The sequence below is a fragment of the Babylonia areolata genome, chromosome 20 (genome assembly GCF_041734735.1).
Source record: "Babylonia areolata isolate BAREFJ2019XMU chromosome 20, ASM4173473v1, whole genome shotgun sequence".
NCBI lineage: Eukaryota > Metazoa > Mollusca > Gastropoda > Neogastropoda > Buccinidae > Babylonia > Babylonia areolata.
The window spans coordinates 26,579,243-26,595,132 of record NC_134895.1 but is presented as its reverse complement, the minus strand read 5'-3'; the positions used below and the strand labels follow the sequence as shown (position 1 = coordinate 26,595,132).

Below are 15,890 nucleotides of genomic sequence, written 5' to 3'. Positions count from 1 at the left end.
ATGAAGAGGACGCTACAATTCCGGAAGATTTGTATTTTGGGAATTGTATCTCTTTTTCTCTGTTTAAGGGAACTGAAAGCAATTGTGCTTTTCTGCAATTATCTCTCTGCGTCTTTCTCGTGCTCCCAACCCCCTCTTTCTCATTTCTTTGCAAGCGTGTGTGTGTATGTGTGTGTATGTGTGTGTGTGTTTGTGTGTGTGTGTGTGTGTGTGTGTGTGTGTGTGAATGTGTGTGTGTGTGTGTGTGTGTGTCCTTGCTCCGTTCTTCTGATTCTACCTTAATCTGAATAATTGAAGAGCTTTGTATTTAGACTATAAGAATACAATAACAAGATAGAAATAAAGTTACCTAACATAAATTAGAAACAAATGGAATCGAATGAAAAATAACGAAATACATTTACATAAAGATTCAGATAAAATCTAAGGCAACACACACGCAAACACACAAAACAATAGCAACTAAATGAAACAAATCCAAGAAACAAAATGGAAGGCAGAACGACTGCTGTAGCTGCACAAGCCGTGTAAACGGAATTTTCTGAGGGCGAAGAGGGGGAGAGGAGTAGGGAAGAGAATGTCAAAAGAGCACATGCCAGGCAGCAAGGCGGCAGGGAGGGAAGAAAGAGAGGAAAACGTGAGGGGCAGGCAAGCTGTGTACAGAAAGGAAACTCAAACTGTGGCACCACAGCAGACGGCAGGGTAAAGACACACCAAGAAAACGTGTGACTGAAACTTGATTCCAAGGCACACCCCTCGCCTCACTGCAACAGAGGGGGCAGGGAAGCGAGAGGGGAGACATCAGGGACGGGAGTGGCAGATAAGGGAGAGGAGGGAAGGTGGAGAAAAAGGGGCGGAAGCTGGAGGGAGAGAAAGGGAGAGAATCAAGGACAAATCTTTATTTTGCGAGGATTAAATTTTTTGGCTGAAGCCTTATCTTCCATCTGGTTCTTGATAGAGAGACAGACAGACACAGAGAGGGAGAGGTAGAGTTTAGATGTTGTTTAGCGACTTGAGAGAGAGACAGACAGAGAGACAGAGAGAAACACACATATAGACAAACGCGCGCGCGCATGCACGCACACACACATACACACACACACACACACACACACACACACACACACGGGGTGTGGGGGGGGGGGTGTGTGGGGGGATAGACGGTGCTTGTGTCAACGTATGTCTTGTGAGACAGAAAAGATTGCGTACCTTGACAGGGAGGGGGGAAGAGAGAGGAGGGGCAGAGAGAGAAAGAGCGAGAGTAAAACCAAGCCAATAAGACAGGGGAATGGGGGGTGGGGAGACAGACGACAGACAGGCAGACAGACAGATCAGAAGGTACCGGCACCAGTGCCTGATTTTCTCCGCCACTATATAACCACGTCCAGGGGACATGATAATGGAAAGTTTATGTCAGCCCCCCACTCTTGCCCCCTCACTCTCTTCTCCTCCCCATTTTCCCTGCGCGCACCCCTTACATCCAACCTTTCATTTCCCGCCCCCCCCTCCATCTCCCACAGCCACCTTGCATCCTCGCTTCGCTGGCACTGTGTAGAGACCAGCATCCGACCGAAAACTCCCTTTTCTTCCCCATGCTTCGCTGGGGCCACTCTGTACAGTCACCATCATTCTGGCACAGAACTCGACCTGCAAAAGGACATGGTGGTTGGCAAAGCGAGCAACAAGACTTTGTTTGGTGTACAGTGAGAGTGGAAGAAATCCTTCAGCGGCCATTTTTGTTTTTGCTTCTCTTCTGTTCCAAATTGTTCCCGATTTTTTTTTGATTTTTTAACTAAATCGCGAAAGACTGGTGTTTTCTTCGCTGCAGAGCTGTGTGTAAGTTCCTGTTCTGTCATCTGCAGAGAGAAGGGCGGGATGGGGATTGGAGGGAGATGGGGGAGGGATGGGGGTGTGGGGGGAGTGTCTGTGACACTTCCTGTGTGTACCAAATGTGGTCCGCGGATTTGGTTCTTTTCCCTTCCTTTCCTCTTGTTTTCTTTTTCTTTCTTAATTTGTGTCGGAGCCGTTTTTGTTGTGCTGCGATGAAGTGGTGTCTGGAGAGTTTATCCGAATCATTCTGGGGACTGGTCCAAGACGGTTTTAGAACCACGCGTGAGGGTGTTGTTTTCGGGAGTTGTGATGTGATGACACTGTGCAGCTTGGATTGAAAACTCCAAGCTGCACATTTTGTTTTTGTTTATTTTGTTTTATAGTTTGGTGTGTTTTTGGGTTTCCTTGTTGATCGTTTGTTTGACTGCTTTCAGGGATTTATTTGGTTTTTGTTTTTATTTGATGGAAACGTTTGTTGGTTTGAGTTTTACAGCCGAGTGTTGCCAGTTAGCTCTCTTGTGCAAGTGATTTGTAGTTTGTGGATTGGAAAACCGGATTCATTTGAATTTTATAACTGTTGCGTCAGGGTGGGTGTAGGTTTTATCTGTTTTCATCTGCTGTACGGCAGGTTTCGTTGGCGTTCCGGCTTCACACCGGTAAAATGGATTCAGATCGTGCAGTGCCATGGTCAGTGGGATCATCGTGGTCTTGATGTTCAGTTCCTTGTGTTACTCATACATGCATACATTATATAAGATTATGCTCCCTCTTTCTGTCTTCCCTCCTTTTCTTCTTCTCCTTCACGACCTTCTTCAGTTCTTCTCCTCCTCCTCTTCCTCCTCCTCCTTCTACCGTCATCTCTCCCACAATCGATTTTATATTGTATATATATGGGAAAGGAGCTGGTAGCGAGATGATTGATTTTTTTATTCTATGCTTTTTGTTTACTTTCCTTGTTTTCGGTTCGAATGACATCACCCTCCTCTCAATCCACCAGTGTTGTATCTTCTTCCGTTTTCTTGTAACTTGACACAAGGCTTTGTGGGGAGAAGTGCCCAGGGAAGAACCCATTAAGTTTACAAAGTTTACGATGACGAGGTGATGCCGAATCCAGACAGGAACTGCCGCATTCCACTGGCGGTAATGATGGTGTAATTAGACTCCCAGACCCCCTGGACCTGATTGGAGGACTAGTGCCCCGGGGTACTGATTATTCCACATGGTTTCCTGGTGCGCTTGGGGGTGGGGGTGGGGGGTACCTTTTGATCCCCGGTTGTTTCCCTGTCTCATTCTGCCTCTTTCTCTCCTTCTCCCTCTTCTCTTCCTCCATAGATCTCGGTCTCAGTGTCTCTGCTCTATCTCCCCTCCTGATTCATCATCATCATCATGTCATCATTTGATTCATCATCATCATGTCATCATTTGATTCATCATCATCGTCATGTCATCATTTGATTCATCATCGTCATGTCATCATTTGATTCATCATCGTCATGTCATCATTTGATTCATCATCATCATGTCATCATTTGATTCATCATCATCATCATGTCATCATTTGATTCATCATCATCATGTCATCATTTGATTCATCATCGTCATGTCATCATTTGATTCATCATCATCGTCATGTCATCATTTGATTCATCATCATCATGTCATCATTTGATTCATCATCATCATCATGTCATCATTTGATTCATCATCGTCATGTCATCATTTGATTCATCATCATCGTCATGTCATCATTTGATTCATCATCGTCATGTCATCATTTGATTCATCATCGTCATGTCATCATTTGATTCATCATCATCATGTCATCATTTGATTCATCATCGTCATGTCATCATTTGATTCATCATCATCATGTCATCATCATGTTCTTGTTGTTGTCGTCGTCGTCGTCGTTGTCATTGTTTTGTTGTTGTTCTTCTTCTTCCTTGCTCCCTTCCATCTTCTCGGCGGCCTCCCTCCCCTTCCCCACCCTCGATTATCACTGTCAGAAGGAAAATGATATCTTTTTCTTATCTGTTTGCTTATCTGGCTCAGATGTTCGCCAACATTCCGTATGTATTCATGATTGAATTTCGGTGATTCCTTTGTAATGAAATACTTAATATAATCGATTTGCTATGTTCAACACCATATTATGGGGACTATTGGGAAATTCTGTGGGGACTATTGGGGAAATTCTGCGTTGCAAGACTTTTTGTTAATGTTCTGTTGGTAGTTGCACAGACAACAAAAGGAGAAAAACAATGTTCAGAACGCGAAGAAATGTATTTCATTTTAGAAGAAAGTGAATGTTGAATAAAGATTGAGAGGAATCTTTTCCTTTTAGATTAGATGGGTGAAACTTGGCCAGAAGTTCAGTTTATGTGTTAATGTTAATGACCAGACAAACAAAGCTGCTGTTTGGAAAATGAGTTGTAGTAACAATGATCTCTTTCACTACATCATTTCGTTGACAGAACACAAAAATGATCTGAACATGATTATGAAATAAGTACAATGCGCCAAGAAATCACTCATCTTCAATTGCCTGGACACCAGCCTTTTTCTTTCTAATACGTGTTTGAGTCGTGAAGACTACAGGAAAGATAGATATAAGATACTGGTAGTTCATTTTTAATGCTAAACCCACTGAGCTCATTGACTGGTGCCGCCTTAATAAACAGGCTCGTAAGAAACGCTCCTAAGCAGTACATTAATTATCGTTTTCACGGGAAAGGACGAATTAACGCAGTTAACCAACCGCAGAGAGACCGCCCATCTTACAAAGACAGTCCGTTCTCTCAGAGATGTGAAAAAAAGAGAAAAAGCTTTCCCTGTGAAATGATGCTGTACTATCTGTGTTTCTGTGTCGGCTTGATTCCTTCTCATGTGTGCGTGCCACGTAGCACGCACTGCGTCTGGGAGGCTGAAGGAGAGTCCTCAACACTCGTCAGTTTCAATAAGAAAGAAACGTTTGTTGCGTTGGCGAAGTAGGGACTTCAGGAAATCGGCAACCCTTCATCAAGAGTAATGAAAAATATCAACAGAAATATTCCGAGTAACTGTCACGGATGGGAAGGGCAGCATGAAGAAAGACTAAAGTAAAGAATGCACTGATCATTATGTGAAGCTTCTTTATCTCTTTGAATCCCTGCCATTCACTGCCTTCTCCAGACCGACCAAAACAGTTGGGTGTGAATCCCGGGTGGGTACTCAGGGAAGGAAATCCCTCCACCTTCCCTCCCTCTCCCCACCACAACTTGGAGGCAGCACCAAAGGAAGTGCCCGGATGCCACATGACCATTCTTTGGCTTGGGTCTTTTCCTCCGAGAGTTTCGTTCAGTGTTTATGTCTGTGCACTTGTCTTTCCCTTTCTGTCTCCGTCTTTCCTCATGTCTCTCAGCACTGCCTCTGTCTGTCTGTCTGTCCGCCTCTCTCTCTCTCCCTCTGGCTGTTAAAATAACTATTAACAGATCTGCCTCTGAAAGATTTTGACTATAAAAAAATGAGCAGATATCCTCCCTCTCGAGGCAAGACTTTTGTGTAGTGAAGGCCTCCTCATGCATGATATTCCTCGGTAATATTCCGTCTTCTTTAGTAAATAATTCAGTTTCAATGATTGTCGACACTGGCATAAAATCAACCTCCCCTTCACAACCATTACTTGACGTAAACTCAAGTCTTACTTACTCTTGGGGTTGTTTATGGAATCATTTTCCCGGCGAACATTTGAATAGTGAACTGAACTGTAAAAATAATTAAAGTTATTTTTCCTTATTTTCTTATGAATGTTTCCAATTTGACACCACTAGGTGTCCAAAAGATATATGTATATATATCGATGATGATTTAGTATTAGTTAAACTGTTATGATTTTTCTGTTGATTAGAATACATAAATATAACAAATGCCAAGATTATACTTACTTTAATGTTGGGACCGGGTAAAACATATATTCTAAAATGAAGTATCAGTGCAACCGCAATTATGAAAAAGTTGGTCGAACACTGCGTACAACGTAATTTTAACATAAAGTGTTTTGTGAATTCTTAATCTAGACTGGAACCGATTTGTGACAACGGTAAATCGTTCAGATCAGAACGGGTCTGTGCTGAAGGGAATTAATTAATTAATGTCTCCGTAAAGGATTCAGTCACAACCACTTTAAAGCAGCGCGTTCTTCTGGAGTTACTTTTAGCCATTTCTGACATTTCGAACGTCCAGTCTCCTCACGTCTGACACAAAACGTCTGCTCTTTCTTTTAGAGCCACATGTGCGGGCCTATACACACACACACACACACACACACACACGTGCATAGAAACAAACTGAGGGTTTATCCAATGCAAGCCAGAGAGAGAGAGAGATTTGGACTGCTCCGCATGTAATCAATAATTTTAAAACAACGAAAACTTGTTCGGTGTACAGAGAAAGATACTGACATAAATGACTAAATGAATTTATATAAAATAAACACAGGGCATGCGAAAAGTTTCTTTTAAAAAAGCCTTTTGTTTAAGTTAAATGACGAAAATACATTAAAACGAATTTATACTGTTTACAAAAAATAATAAAACTTTTTAATCTTGTTTCAATCAGCAAGAAGCGGTGTCGGCAGTGGCGTTTCAACACAACTTTCCCTTCTCTTGGGAAAAAATGAAAGTTCAAGATGCTAAACCTGTCTGGCCTTTTGTCGAGATGCAATCGAGATGCGTTTAATAACCGATTGGCTTTCGGTTTTTAATGTCAGGGTTTTTCTCTTGTTGCGTAGTTATTGAAAGATACCTTTTTCCATTTGTTTTCAGTGGCTCTGAAATGCTGCGGGTGTTTGTCGTTTTTTGTTGTTGTTTTGTTTGTTTTTGGGTTGTTGTTTGTTGTTGTTGTTTTTTTCACAACACCTGTATTGTTTTCAGTGTTGTTTGTCGTGGAAGGCCTATGCCAACTCCGAAGCCTCCTCACCGCTCCCACCTCCTCTCTTATCGCACATGTATGAAGCAGTAGAGCTAGAGACAATTCCGAAGGTGAGCTGATTTCACCAGTCTGAAACTGAGTCAAGGTTCTTTATCGAGATCCGCCAATTGAGTGGTTTTGCACCTGCGTGGATTTATCACAGCTGTTTGTGTTCTCTGTCTGCCTCCGTTTCTGTCACTCTGTTCCTCCGCCACTCTTTCTCTTTCCTTCTCTTTGTAGTGGGCTTGTTATCGCAAATCAGTTTGCGCTGACGTTTTAAAGCCCGCTTCCATATCTGAAATGTAGAATAAATCATACAGATGAAGAAAAGAAATGGAAGCAGCGCTTACGATTGATTTTAAGAAAGATAGGGACAATTAAAATTTTACTAAATGCTGCAAGACAACAGTCTGACGCGAAGAGTATACCATTACGAACACAGCGTCCGCATTCCAAGCTCGCCTCGCGCGCGCCTGTTTTCCTTTGTTTCAAGCTCACTAGCTGGTTCCAAGGTCGTGGCGCACTGGATGTGAAGTCGGCGCGAACCTACAATCTTGTTTTCAATGATCGCTTCTTCTGTCTGCCAATGTAAGGATCGGGATGAATAGATGAGAAGGTATGAAAAGTCACTTGATTGGTTTCTTTCCTTAATTATTGTTACAATTGCCACGGATGCCCGTTAGAGTCTAATCAAAATTGTACTTCCGTTTGGCAGCAGACGACACACTGCAGTCTGCCGGCAAGTCAAGCCGATCTATGGTGTCCTTTTCATATCAAGATCTCTCTCTCTCTCTCTCTCTCTCTCTCTCTCTCTCTCTCTCTCTCTCTCTCTCTGCCTCCCCCCTCTCTTTCTTTCATAATCATAAACAAATAATTATGAGTATTTCAGACAACAAATGGAAGGCACGCACACACGCACGCACGCACGGACAACACACACACGCACAGACATGATAAAAGGAAGTTGTTTATGCTTACCTGAGCTTGTTTTCCTCTGCTGTTTATTTGTTCGAATATATGTATATATATATATATATATATATATATATATATATGTGTGTGTGTGTGTGTGTGTGTGTGTGTGTGATACCCATAAAGGCAGATAAAAGTCACCCACATACTTTTTTTTAAAATTCTAATGATATCAATGAAAGATTGTGTGTGATTTGATTTTAATATGTCACACTCATAATTTGAAAGAGGTTCACATGCCTATTCATTTAGAGTGAGAGAAGGGAAACAAATGAAAGTAGTCATCAAGATGCGTATACATTACATTAAACTGAACTATTTCTTTCTTTAAATTATTATAATATATACTTTACTCAGGATAAACAACCTACTCAGGATAAACAACCATGGCTGGTCGACAGTACTGCCTGATTGGTCCCACGAGTGGTCAACCTACAGGTCCATGTGAGCTGACCCCTATAGGCTGGACAACTTGTATACTGTGCCAAACAAAAACCAAAGAAACTCTCACCTGTCCTGCTAAAGGAAAGCGTGATTGCTCTGGTTACAAGTATGTAGCCGAAAACATTAGGAAATTCCAAGATCTCGAAGAAATGCCCATTTCACTTCACCATGATATTCTGAACAATGAGACGTCACTTGAAGAAACTTTTATACAAAACAATGCCTCATGGCACAAATCATGAAGAGATAAGATCAGTAACCGCATGTATGAGAGAACGAAAAGAAAAGTACAGGAAACTCGTCAGGATAACAGTCCCGTAAAAACCCGTAAGGTATGCCAAGAAGACGAAAAGCAAAAGGACAAATGTTTTTTTCTGTGGTGAATCCAATACAACAGATCGTTTGCACAAGGTGTCAACACTTGGACTTGACTCCAAAGTCAGACAATGTGCCATATTACTTCAAGACAAAACTTTGCTGTCAAAACTTGCTGAAGGGGACATGATAGCAACAGACTCAGTGTATCATAACAAATGTCTTCAACATTTGTATTATCGTGCTGACAAGGCAGAGAATTCACAAAGGGAGGAAGGTTCTGAGGAGACATTGAAAAGCATTGCCTTTGCAGAGCTAGTGTCCTTCATTGAAGAAAGCGCAAAGGACGATTGCACAGCACCTGTTTTTCAAATGGCCAGTCTATGTAAAATATATCAGAGTCGCCTGGAATCACTTGGAGTGACAAGTGGTGTACATTCCACACGACTGAGACAGAAGCTCCTTGCCACTTGCCCCATGCTTCATGAGTGTAGTACAGGCCGTGGAAAAGACATCAAGCTTGTCTTCAAACGAGACATTCAACATGCCATTAGGAGAGCAACTGACCACGACTCTGAAGCTCTTCTGCTTGCTCAGGTGGCCAAGATTGTTCGAAGAGACATTTTTTTCAGCAACGCAAACAGCTACGGATAAAGTGATTGAGCCCAAACCCACAGAATCCATTTCTCCTATTCTTCAAGCACTGATTACCATGATCTTAGATGGTCCAGGGAGGAATCTGAATCCAAAGGGAGAAAGTGACAAAGATGCTTTGACTGGGACTTGTCCGACACAGGCTGCATCAACAATCTGTCAGTTGATCATTTTCAACTGTAAACAGTTCCGTGGACAATACCAAAGGAACCAAACAACACACACACACACACACACACACGCACACATGCATGCATTTTGGGCCAGTAAGAAAACCTGGGAGTCAGAAAGAAAGAGAGACTGACAGAGCGACAGGGAGAGAGGATTATGTGCTGAATATGGCTATTTTTAGTAACATTGTTATATAATTTCATGTTTTTTCTGTCCCTTGCATAAAGATTTATAAGTACTAACAAAATGCTAAGCATCGGCACATTCGTGCAAAAGAACATCAGGCACGGGCATAATGGCCAGAGAGAGAGAGAGAGAGAGAGAGGGGGGGGGGGTTGTACTGATATTTTCTATTTTTAGTAACAAATTGCTACTTTTGATGCCTTTTCATATATTTTTTCTATCAAAATGCCAAAATGACAAATGTATGCACTAATAATCGTCATAAAAATGCAAAAATATCAGCAAATAGGGAGGGAAATAGACAGCTCGTGTTCAAATCAGTCATCCGGAATCTAAATTTAGTGACCTTCATTTAAAGGTCACTGTGACCCCAAATATTAGTCAAAAAGCTTGCTTCCATTTAAAATATTGATCTACATGCTTCTCCAAGCATTATAGTAATAAAGGCACCATTTGAGGTAAAAGTGCAAACCGACCCTAAAATCATTGCAATAACAAGCCCACTGTTGTTAGTGTGTGTGTGTGTGTGTGTTTGTGCGCGCGTGCATAGTAGTAGTTGTAGTAGTAACAGTAGAAGTAGTAGCAGTATTAGCTGTAGTGGTCTTAAGTTCTACGTCTTTCCACAATGATCACGTGTGTGTGTGTGTGTGTGTGTGTGTGTTTTCTTCTTCAGTTTAACATCTATTCACAATAAGTGTTTTTAGACGGAAAGCAGTAAAGTAGTAGATAAAGGAAAGGGAATGCATGTGAATATTAGTGTAAAAAAAGTGTTCGTGTTACGTATCAGAGGAAAAGTATATTATAAGAAAAAGTCTAAAGAGATTGTGGTGTGTATTGAATGAGGTGTCATGAGAATGAGAATATGTATATGCATATCAACAAGTATTAACCTACAACAATGTAAATATAAATAACAACATTAATTATAAATATAATACATCAAAGGAGGATACCAACTGGACTGGAGTTTAAAATTTCTGAAAATACTCTAAGCAATGAATAATCATTCAAAATCTTTTCAGTGGCTAATGAAACATTGGAAGAAAAGTCATCAACTACATCTTTTCGAATTAACTGTCTTATGCTCGGACAATGAATGAGTAGATGGCTTAGTTATTTGCTTACCGCATATACATTTTATATTTTTAGAAAATTTTGTACGAAAGGCATTTAAACGAATTCTATACATTAGACTTGTAATTTGTCTCGAATGTGCTGCTGGTGTCAAGTTTTAGAAAATGTTTGGGATTAGCTGCATTCTATGTGTTTACAACAACAAAAAAAGATTTAAAAAAAAAAAATCACATGGTCATACTGCCCGGGACATGCAGGAGTTAAGGGAAATGAGCGAGCTGACAGACTTGCTGGTAACGCAACACCAACGAGCGGCCTACATCTAGGAAAATCGGAAATCCTCAGAAAAGTCAAAGAATATCAAAAAGAACAGGTACAAGGCCATCACACCATCGATCGCCTCAAAGAAATAAAAGCAGAGAGCGGGAGCGGCCGTAAGTCTAACATGAAAGGTAGAGCACGATGCTTTGCAAATCAAACAAATATCGGCATCATTTCCAAACCAACATTGCGCAAATTTCTTCAAAACGGAACAGAGTCTCTGTGGGCTTTTCCAAATACAGTAGACTGAGCAACACACTAGACGCCACATTCTTGGCATCAGAGATCTTTTCCCATCCCTCTTGCGGCCAGTCAGGGGCAGCCTCTGTGCGTGTGTGTATGTGTGTGTTTGTGTGTATGTGTGGGTCTATGTTTTTGAGTGCGTTTGTGCATGCGTGAGAGTGTAAGTGTACACAAGTGTCAGGAGAGTTCTGTGCATGTGTGTGTGTGTGTTGTGTGTGTGTGTGTGTGAGGGGGAGGTGGGGGTGCAGGGAGGAGGTGAGATAGAGGATGAGGTATGTGAGTGTATGCATGCCTACACTGTGGGAGCATCAGGATATTGGAACGTATATATTATATATATATATCTTTGTATATATGTGTGTGGGGTTGGGGGTGGGAGATATGGACGTGTGTGTGTGTGCTTGTACAAGTAAGTGTTCATCTGTGTGTGTGAGTGTGTGCGTGTGCGTGTTTGTGTGTGTGTGTTTGTGTGGGTGTGTGTGCCGTGGAAGCTGCGATACATAGACTAGAAACTCCGAGTGTGTGGAGGAGGGGGTAGAGGAGGTGCAGGGAAATTTGTGGTGTGTGTGTGTGTGTGTGTGTGTGTGTGTGTGTGTATTGGAGCTCATGTACGTTTATATGTATTTGATGGTGCTTTCATATCTATGAAACTGCGTTTTGGGGGCATATCTGTTATGCATGTGTGGGTGTATGTGTGAATGTGTGTCTTCATGTTTTATATTTATTTGCTTATTTATCATCATTGTTGTCTTATTTATTTAATTATTTATTTATGATTATTATTATTATTATTATTATTTTATCATTATTTTCATTACTACTATCTTTTTTTCTTCTTTTTTTTTCCATAATAATTATTATTTATTTATTTATGTATGTACGCTTCTCTCTCTCTCTCTCTCTCTCTCTCTCTCTCTCTCTATATATATATATATATATATATATGTATGTATATATATATATACTTTTTTTTCTTTTTTTTCTCAAGGCCTGACTAAGCGCGTTGGGTTACGCTGCTGGTCAGGCATCTGCTTGGCAGATGTGGTGTAGCGTATATGGATTTGTCCGAACGCAGTGACGCCTCCTTGAGCTACTGATACTGATATGTGTTTACACAACATTGGTAATATTGATTATTTGAATTTATAAGTAATTTCTTAAATCGATTTCTAGATACATTTTCTATACAACTAATGCATTCATGTAGATCTCACTGGATGTCAAGTGGTATTGCGCCTTCGAAATTACGTGCTGCTCTTCTAGCTACTTGGTCTACCTACTCATTTGAAGATATTCCACAGTGCGAAGGTACCCAACAGAAAGTTTTGTCAGTTGGTGAATAATATGTTTTATTTCCATTGTCATCTCAATTCACTTCTTTGAATTTGAAGATTCTATAGCTTGTAATACTGACTTTGGGTCTACACATAATAAAATTTCACTTGCAGTTTTCGGAATGCCTGAAATATAATTTAAGGCCATAAGTATGGCTATAAGTTCAGCTGAAAAAATGGAATATTGTCTACCAATATAGTATAATTTTTCTGTTCTAAATGAAGGAAGTACAAAAGCCGCTCCTGAATTACCATCTTCTAGAACAGATCCGTCTGTGTATATTTTTAGATAATTTGAATATTGATTTTCTATATGGGAGAACACTTCAGGTTTTAACAAAAATGGTGACTGGTTCTTGGATAAATCTGTATAATCCATGTCAAAGGTAGCTTTACACTGCTCCCATTCAGGGACTGGTGAAAAAGAGGTATTGTTGCAATTTGCTTTTCTTTTGATTCCGTAGCACTAATGATATCTGATGCAAACGTATTAATGGATGTCACAGACTGTATCGTCAAGCTCTTTTAGCAAAATCTTTTTGTGAACTCAAATTAGCTTCCTTTTTTTTAAAAAAAGGTTTCATATGTGAAAGATTTGATAACGAATTTCGCGGCTGAAGCTTCCCTTTGTTCATCAAGAGATAAAACACCTGCTTCTCTGTAAGTCCCTAAATTTGATGTAAGAATGGGCACACCTAGAACGAGTTGCAGCGGATAACTGAAAAAAAAACCTCTTGCGCGTATGTCAAGCGTGAACGTACGAGGGAGGTAGCGAGAGATACCAACGCTTTGATATCTTGCCCCCAGTGCTGTTTACAAATTATTTTAAGGAAATTTAGACCTTTTCTTGCTTCGTTTAGTATATAGTCAATATGATAATTGCACGAAAGCTTTGGAGAAAGATAGACTCCCAAAAATTTGACAGATTGTATGTATATATTTTCTTTATGTAATTCAATGTCCTAGTAGGCGTTTTATTTTTCATTGTCACCTTCATCCATGAACAAATGTCATCAGCAAATTCAACCAAGACTGTATCTTTAGCTAGCTTGTTAGGTAGATCTGCTAATAATATATTGAATAAAATCGGCGAAATTACTTATCCTTGTGGTAACCTCATGTGTAATTGTGTCCGGGGTTTGAGTAGGTATTTCATATTCTTACTCTCTCTCTCTGTCTCTCTCTCTGTCTCTGTCTCTCTCTGTCTGTCTCTCCATCCTTCATTCGATCTCTCTCAGTCGTTACTTCTTCGCTGAATGTGGCGAATTACAAACATCTTCAAAGGCGTGTAAATCAGTTTATGAAACACAGCAACCAGAATCCAGACTGGTGAGGAGTGACACTCATTACTCGGTGCCGACCACACAGTGCGCGCCTGACTAAGCGGCTTGCTAAAAAAAAAAAAAAAAAAAAAAAAAAGAATAGAGAAACCGAAAAAAATCGTTGCTAATGATATGCCAACTATTTGTGGTAGTGTTGCCACTTGACAACATAATGTTGGGGGTTGGTCCTGTCTCAAGTGGTAGTTGGGAAACTGTGTGAAACCTTCAATTCACCAGGACATGTCTGAGATCGTGTTCAACAAGTGAAATAGAACTTTGTAAAAGATGAATTTAAAAATAACGGATTGAATTGAAACTGAGAAGCCGAGATGAAACTGACATTTAAAAAGGAAAAAGTGATGTTAACAAGAGGGGTAAACCAAGGGCTACAGAAATATATCATTCTATGTACATAGAAAAATGAGATACATGCGCGTAACACAACCGATGGAGACCGTCTATTTATTACTTCTTTACACGTGTGTATTTATACAAATTCAATTTATAATCCAGTTATGGTCATAAATATAGACCCTCCCATCGGGAATTTAGCGCAGAGAACCCTGGTTCCATATCGTTTCAGTTTCTAGCAAAATGTTTTGTCCTTGAGAATAGATCAAACTTCTACAGTGTATTGATTTCACAATTATTAAGAAACATTATCAGCCAGGGAAGTCTCATAAATCTGTGTCTGAGAATTATGACTGATGATTGATAACAGCGCATACCTTCTAGATACTGATCTGTGGATACATTTTGAAAATCATTTCTACCAATACAGTGAATACTGGATTAGATTATTACCAGTGAACATTGTGACCAGGATTTGGTCAAGCCAGTATTGGAAAGTTAAGAAAATCGCTCTCTTACTTGCACTCCCACCCCCTTACCCCTGTTTACCCAACCAGTAAAAAGTGAAGTTTAAAGTCCCCTCTCACCTTTCCCCTACACTTCCCCACCCCTTAAGCACTCTCCACTAACCGAGGTTATGACTGTTGGACATTGGTTCTAAATTGGTGATTATTATTGGTGTCATAGAAAATATCACGTTTCATTATTGCCCCTGTAGCGATAGACATACTTACAGATGAGCTTACACTTGCCGCTGGCTGGCATCGAATGGCGGATCCGAACTGTTCTCCTTTCAGTGCAGCAGGGGAGATAAGTGCACTAAGTTGATTGCCTTTGGTTGGGTTGGCGCTGTACAGGTTTCTCTCTGTGTCGGAGTGAACCCTTAGAAGTCACCACTCCTCCAGAGGGTAGGGCTGTTTTTTGTTGTTGTTGTTGTTTTGGTTTTTTTTACTCCAAGCTTTCAGCCAGTTTGAATAATTGAACTTTTATTTCTGTAGAACAAAAATGAAAGAAAGAAACAAAATATGGAATGTTTGTGTCGACATTTTTGATGGGGTCATATAAACCGATGAAAAGCTAAGTTAAAGAAAGCTTTGTCTCATGTTTTCTCTTGAACTTTGCTATGACTGTATAGTTTTTGTTTTGTTTTCTGTTTTAAGGCATTGAAAAACTCTCTAGACTTTTTTGTGTGTGGTCTTGTTCGGGATAAGCGTTTTATTCGTTCATTTACTTATTTATTTATAATCTAGGTAGGTCGTTACATCGATTAAAGACGTCGGAACTTATTATTAGTTACATCCATCATATTTTTTCTCCTCGTTTTATTGGTTAATTGATTTATTGATATTAATAGGCATCAGAAAACAAAATTTGTATCTGAATATCTTTATTCTCAGCCCGCACCTATAACTCTCTTCAGTTTTTGAGCGAAATGGCTTCTTGTTTTTCTTTTCTTTCCTTTTTCTTTCGTGCTTTTTTTCTTTTTCCTCCTCGTAGTCCTTGTAGTCAGCCACCTCGTCTTTCTCCTCCTTTGCATCATTCGTGAGGAATAAACCAAGACCCCCCAACTGACGCTTCCCCCCCGAAACCATCGTGGAAGTTTGGACGCCCTGTCCATGGCTAGGACAGACTGTGTCCAAACCTCGCTGCCGTCAGCATGCACACACAGTCTGGCCTCTGGCCCCGAATTCCAACACTTGTCCTTTTGGGAAGCCAGAGTTGCAATCCG

General features: G+C 40.4%; 1 protein-coding gene across 1 annotated transcript in view; it reads left to right on the top strand.

The window, feature by feature from the left end:
- Positions 1 to 1,652: 1,652 nt before the first annotated feature.
- LOC143295352 (uncharacterized) overlaps positions 1,653 to 15,890 on the top strand; it is a 132,701-nt gene continuing 118,463 nt past the window's right edge. Inside the window, exon 1 of the mRNA XM_076607005.1 lies at positions 1,653 to 1,836. The gene's annotated coding sequence lies outside the window, so the exon portion shown is untranslated. The remainder of the gene's footprint in view (positions 1,837 to 15,890) is intronic.